The sequence below is a fragment of the Gossypium arboreum genome, chromosome 6, assembly GCF_025698485.1.
Source record: "Gossypium arboreum isolate Shixiya-1 chromosome 6, ASM2569848v2, whole genome shotgun sequence".
NCBI lineage: Eukaryota > Viridiplantae > Streptophyta > Magnoliopsida > Malvales > Malvaceae > Gossypium > Gossypium arboreum.
The window spans coordinates 82954838-82961942 of NC_069075.1; the positions used below are offsets into that span (position 1 = coordinate 82954838).

General features: G+C 34.2%; 1 non-coding gene across 1 annotated transcript; it reads right to left on the reverse strand.

Moving 5' to 3' along the window:
• Positions 1 to 5184: 5184 nt before the first annotated feature.
• Positions 5185 to 5291, reverse strand: LOC128294623 (small nucleolar RNA R71). The gene has a single exon (XR_008284931.1). It is a non-coding gene; the product is annotated as a small nucleolar RNA R71 (small nucleolar RNA).
• Between the last annotated feature and the right edge of the window lie 1814 nt (positions 5292 to 7105).

Here is a 7105-nt window from a genome sequence, read left to right on the forward strand (position 1 = left end):
ATACGCGACAGTTTGAAAGCAACTTCGGATCAACAAAAATCCTATGCATATTTGAAAAGAAAAGATATCGAATTCCATGCCGATGACAATGTGTTTCTGAAAGTATTGTCCTGGAAGAAAGTTCTTTGATTTGGCCATAAAAGAAAGCTTAGTCCGCAGTTCATCAGGCCGTATTAGATCATTGAGAGAATCGGGCCAGTAGCTTATAGATTAGCTTTACTGTCAGAATTAGAAAATATTCACAATTTACTCGATGTATCTATGTTACGATGGTACTGATCAGAACCTTCATATGTGATTTCACTTGTTGATGGTGAAATTCAACCAGATAGACATACGGTGAAGAACCGATCAGAATTCTGGCTCGAGAGGTTAAAGAACTGAGAAATAAAAGCATAACTTTAGTGAAAGTTCTCTGGAAACGTCACGGAATAGAAGAGGCTAACTGGGAACCGAAAGTAGCTATGAAATTGCAATAGCTAAACCTCTTTTTTGGTAAGATTTTCGAGGACAAAAATTCTTTTAAGGGGAAGAGTTGTAATAACCCATTTTTAGCGAAATCAGAACAATAGTTTTGGGACCAAAAATTTGATGAGTAAATTATTATTTTAATGTTTATGGAATGTTAGTAGGGTTGTATAAAAATTTCGTTAAGAAATTTTGATGTTTTCATCCTTAATTGTAAAAGGCGCATAAGTATAGCTCCATTAGTTAAAGGTGTCAAATAGCTATGGAATTTTAACCTAAGGGACTTGAGTGGTAATTAAACCAATTGAAGTGGTAATGGATATTTATGGTTTTTGTTTTGTTGAAATTATGAATAATTTTAAAGAATAAAATGGTAAAAGAGTAAATAAGAAGGTTAAATTAATAAAAACCAAATTCAATTCATTTTATCCAAATTTGCTTCCATCGAAATTTTGAAGGATAAAAAAAGCCATTGCTAGGGTTGGAGTTTTGACAACTTCTATAGCTAGCATTTAAGTGTTATTTTGTCTCGTTTTTAATGATTTTTATATTTTTGGGATCGTTGTAGCTTATTCTAGCTAGCTAAGAGATTAATTTGCAAAATTGTTAAAGAATTAGGGTTTTTCCATGTATGTTCTTGCATGTTTCTTGATGTTTTATGAAAAATTATGAGTCCTTGTTGATAAGTAAACAAGTTTTGTAAAGTGATTTTGATGAAATTGTCATTTAAGGACTTATTTGTGAAAATGATAAAAGTACATGGTGAAATTATGAAATGATGGTTTGTATGAATTGGTAGATGTCCCTAGTGAGTTCAGCTAGCATGAATTATGGATGACAATACTTAGATTTCAATTATGAGCTTAATGACTAAATTATGAAAAAGTTAAAATGTTAGGGGTAAAATTGTAATTTTCCAAAAAATGAAATATGGAATGAATTAAAGAATATAAATATTAAATGGATTGGATTTTCCTATTTAGATCAAGATAGACCTCGTACAGATCAAGATTGAGGAAAACCTAAAGCCTCGAATTAGTTGATCTCGTTTCTACATCTTTCTCATCGAGGTAAGCTCATATGATTAAATAATATTTTAATGTTATATTGATTTATATATTCATATATTATTTGTCATGTAATTAAATGATGGAATCCAACAATGTCACGATGATTATCGAGCCCCATTTGAACCTTAGGAATACGTAGGATACAAATGATATGTCATTAGGGTTTCCAAGTTTTGGGTGTAGGTCTTGAATGTCTTACCAATGGCTGAGGTCCTGCATTTGTTGCGGATACTCTACAACTTGTATGAGAAGCATCGTGTACCTTACATTCCAACCAACAACTTGTGTGTGCAAGCTCATTTCACAGCTTATATAAGCAACGATGTAAATGAAAAAGAAAGGTTACGATTATATGTTTAGCACACTTCGTGTGAGCTTTCCTATATATTCAATGTTATTCTAAATGGTTCAACGGGCATGAAAAGGAAAGGAACGGTAAGTGTTCAAATGAACTATGTGATTAATCTATGAAAAGGTTTGAAATGGAAATGATCAATGAAAATATATCTATGTTCATGGAAAGAATGAATCCAAAAGCAATATGTTCATGTATACCTAGCGTACTGTAACACTCCTAACCCGTATCCATCACCGAAATAGGGTTACAGACCATTACCAGAAGTTTACAACTCAAAACAATCAGATATTCAAAAGATTTAAATCATAACATCATTCATAGAAAAATCAATCAATCTCATATATATAATCCATTATACGAGCCCTCGAGGCCCTAAAAACACATTAGAAGCGAATCGGGACTAAATCAGAAACATATAAAATTTTTAGGGAAAAGTTGAAAATTTACATACTGTAGGGGTTGGATGGCCATGTGACTTATATGGCTGAGACACACGCCCATATCTCAGGCCGTGTGGGCATTCGAAGTAGGGACGCATGGTCGTGTCCCAGCCCGTGTAACTCTCTGACTTTGGTCACAAGGCCAAGCCACACACCTGTGTTCCAGGTCGTGTAATTCTCGAAATGCAACATTTAAAAACCTTCAGAGGACACAATACCATGTCACATGGTCGTGTGTCACACACGGTTGAGACACACGCCCGTCACCTATATTCATGCATCCAATGTAACAACCCGTTTTAGTCAAATCAGAACAATGGTTTTGGGACCACAAATTTGAGGTCAAAATAATTATTTTATTATTATTATTTTAATTTCTATAGCTTGATAATATGATTGTGTGAAAATTTCTTTAAGAAATTTTATCGTTTGACTGCTTAATTTGATAAAAAGGACTAAATTGTGTAAAGTGTAAAACTTGAGTTCTATAAGTTAAAGGTATCAATTAGCTATGAAAATTAAATGTGAGTGGATTTAAATGGTAATTAGACCATTTATATTGTTAGTGGACAAAGATGGACACAAATTAAATTATTTTTAAGGTTAAATAAAAAGGTTATTAAAGTAATTTGATAAATAATTGAAAAGGTAAAAGAATTAAAAGATGAAAAGGTTGTCATCTTTCTTGTTTCCTTTAACCATGGCCAAAATACACCATTAAAAGGGAAGATAAGTTCGGTCAAGCTACTTCTTTGCATGTAAGTGTTATTTTGTCCCCTTTTTAATGATTTGTATGTTTTTGAGATTGTTGTAGCTCAATCTAGCTAGCCCAAGGACTATTTTGTAAAACTGTTAAAGGTTTAGGGTTTTGCCATTGATGAATCTATGTGTATTTTGATGTTTTATGATAGAAATGTGTCCTTGTTGTTAGATAAACTACATTTGTAAAGTAATTTTTGACAAAATTGTCATTTAGGGATTAAATTGAGAAATGTTGAAATTTTGTGGTTAAATTGTGAAATAAATGAAAATTATGGGCTGCTATCATAATGAGAGGAATTCAGCTAGCACGGGTAGGGACTTAATTGCATGAATTTGTATTTTTATGAGATAAGTACTAAATTGTAAAGAAATTAAAATATTAGGGGAAAAAGTTTAAAGTTGCTATAATGTGCATTTTTGGGCTAAATTGAATAGATTGATGATTAAATGAGTTAAATTTTTTATCATTTAGATCAAGAAAAATAAAATTTAGATTTAGATCGGGTGAAAACAAAGTTTTGGACTAGTTGATTCGTTTCGTCGTTTTAGCGATCCAGGTAAGTTCGTATATTAATAAGCGTTAATATATTTCTATTTTAAATATTTTATTATTGAATAAATTGTGAAAACGACCTTGTGGTTATGTTCGACGACAATTCAGCAAATGTGAAATCCCAATTGAACCTTAGGAATAGATTAGGATATGAATGACATGTCATTAGGGGTTATGTGATTTGTGTGCTGGTCCGTACGTCCTTCCGGTGGCTAAGTTATCCGACATGTGTTACAGATTCTCATCAAGTTGTGTGAGCAGCACCGTGTAGCTTTTTCATGACTGTCAACTTCTGTGAGTAGACCCATTGATAGCTCGAGAGTGAGCATTATATGTGATATGAGATTGAGATAGCTTCGGCTATGTATTTGGCATTTAAGGTGCGGGATTCCTGAGTATCTAATTGTATTCCAAATGGTTCAACTGGTATATTAGAGATATGGATGAGTATGAGATTGATACGAGATGGTACAGGTATGTACTTGAAAAGTACTAGCATTGAATCGAAGAATTTTTGAAATTCATATCTAGCCTTGTGAATGAATTTGTGATAGGTTTGTGTATCAATATGAATTATATCATGATATGTTAAATTGCTTAATTTGTGTATGTATGGTAAGATGAGTTTATTATTATACGAGCTTACTAAGCTTTATAGCTTACTTTGTTTACTTTTCTATGTTTTATAGTGAATTTCGGAGCAAGCTCGGATTGGGGAATCGTCAGAGACCTCATCACACTATCAAGCTATCACTTTGGTACTTTTGAATCTATGTATTTTGGATATATGGCATGTATAGGAGCTTTGGTCATTTTGGTATATGTTAGTAATGAATTTAGTCATTTGAGCTCGCTTATAAATGTTAAGTATTTGGTTTTGTATATAGCCATGAGAGTTGGTTTTTTTTGCATATTTGGTGATGTATATATATATATATGTGTGTGTGTGTGCATATGGCTTTTTTTATGTGTTTGATGATGGACATGTGATGCTTATTGATAATTGGCAATTAGGGATGCTAAATGGTTGAGATTTGAATTTGGTATGTTTATCAATTTTAGGTAAAATAATGCATATTTGAAAGTGACCATATTGATGATTTAAGAATGTGAATTTTAGGTATGAGATTGAATGGTATATTGTGGTATTTGTGTACCTTGCAATTGTTGTTATTGAAATGGTATGAATTATGCTTTGTTGAGGTTAGTTGAATGACTATTTATGCTATATTATGTGCCAATTGGTTTGGTGTAGGTGTGTGTTTTTTGTTTCAAATGCTCCAAACGGTGGGCTAATTTAGTGGTATGCCCACAGAAGATCCACATCTCCACCTTCGATTGTTTATGGAGGTAAGTGATTCATTCAAGATAGCCGATATGACTAAAGATGCACTGAGGTTGAAATTATTTCCGTACTCATTTCAAGATCGAGCACGAGCATTGCTCAATTCATTGCTACCAAGTTCCATATCTACATGGCAAGAATTAGTAAAGAGATTTTTGGTTAAGTATTTCTCGCCTAGCAAAAATGCTAAGTTGAGGAACGAGATCACAACCTTCCAACAATTGGATGATGAGTCTTTGTATGAGGCTTGGGAGCGATTCAAGGAGTTACTGCGTAAGTGTCCTCATCATGGGATTCCTTATTGTATCTAGTTCGAGACATTCTATAATGGTCTCAATGCACATACAAGATTGATGGTAGATGCTTCTACGAATGGTGCAATTTTGTCTAAGTCTTATAATGAGGCTTATGAGATCATCCAGAGGATCGCGAGTAATAACTATCAATGGCGAACAAATCGAACAACTTCAGGAAGATGTGTAGCCAAAGTTCATGAAGTTGACGCCCTCACTTCGTTATTAGCTCAGGTATTGTCTATTTCCTCTATGTTAAAACAGTTTACCACTAATAGTGCTAATAATTTGTAGCTCAGCCACCAAGTCCGTTTGAAGTAGTCTTCTATGTGTACTGTGAGGAAGGTCATTCTTTTGAGAATTGTCCATTGAATCCCGAGTCAGTGTACTATGTGGGGAACCAACAATCAAAATAGGAGTGGACAAGGACCCCAGTCCAACTTCTATAATCCTTCATGGCATAATCAACCTAACTTTTCTTGGAGCAATCAAGGAAATGAACTGAACCACAACTCATTGCAGCATAGTCCTAACCAATCTCAAGGGTTTAATCAGCAAGCTCTAAAACCACTTCAAGCTAGGGCATCAAACAGTTTGGAGAACTTGTTGAAAGCGTACAAGGCAAAGAATGACGCTTTGATCCAAAGCCAAGCAGCAACACTAAAAAATTTGGAAAACAAAATAGGTCAGTTAGCTACAGAGCTTCGTAATAGACCGCAAGGAACGTTGCCGAGCGATACTGAAAATCCAAGAAATTTGGGTAGAACATATCAAGGCAGTGGCACTGCGAAGTGGTAAAATTCTAGAACCCCAATTGATTGATGTCAAAGATAACCCTATTGAAAAGAATCAACCAGCTATTGAAATTCCTATGCCAAAGAATCTGCAAAGACTGACAAGGTAAATCTTAACTTAGTGAATTTAGATACTTTAACATCTTCATCGGATGCAGATTTAATTACTCAGAAAAGTTGTCCGGTTCAACTGAAAGTTCCATCACCTCCATATTCACAAAGATTGCAGCAACACAAGCAGAAATAGGAGGTGCAATTCAAGAAGTTTTTGGATGTTCTGAAGCAGTTACACATCAATATTCCGTTCGTAGAGGCTTTAGAAAAAATGCCAAATTATGTGAAGTTTATGAAGGATATATTGTCCAAAAAGAAATGACTTAGTGAGTACGAGACTGTTGCCTTCACAAAGGAGTGCAGTGTGTTCCTGCAGAACAAACTGCCCCCGAAATTGAAAGACCCAAGAAGCTTTACTATACCCTGTAACACTAGTGAATCTTACTGTGGTAAAATTTTGTGTGATTTAGGAGCAAGTATCAACTTGATGCCTAAGTCTGTTTTCAAGATGTTAGGGATAGGTGAATTAAGACCTACAACTGTGACGCTTTAGCTAGCATATCGATCTTTAGCATATCCTAAGGGAAAGATCGAGGATGTTTTGGTAAGAGTCAATAAATTTATTTTTCTTTCTGATTTTATTGTCTTAGATTTTGAAGCAAATAAAGAAGTGTTGATCATCCTTGGGAGACCTTTCTTAGCCATGGGAAGGATGTTAATTGATGCGTAGAAAGGTGAACTCACCATGTGAGTTCAAGACGATTAGGTAACCTTTAATATTCTTAAAGCAATGAAATTTCCCAATCCGATAGAAGAGTTTTCAGTTATGGAAGAGATAGAAACCTTGGTTTCTATGGAAAGCAATTTTGAAGAAGATCTATTGGAGAAACCCTTAGATCTTGACCCTTTGGAGGATGAAGAAGGTGAAGAAAACAAGGCTTTGATGGAAGCCAATCCAAGAAATTTTA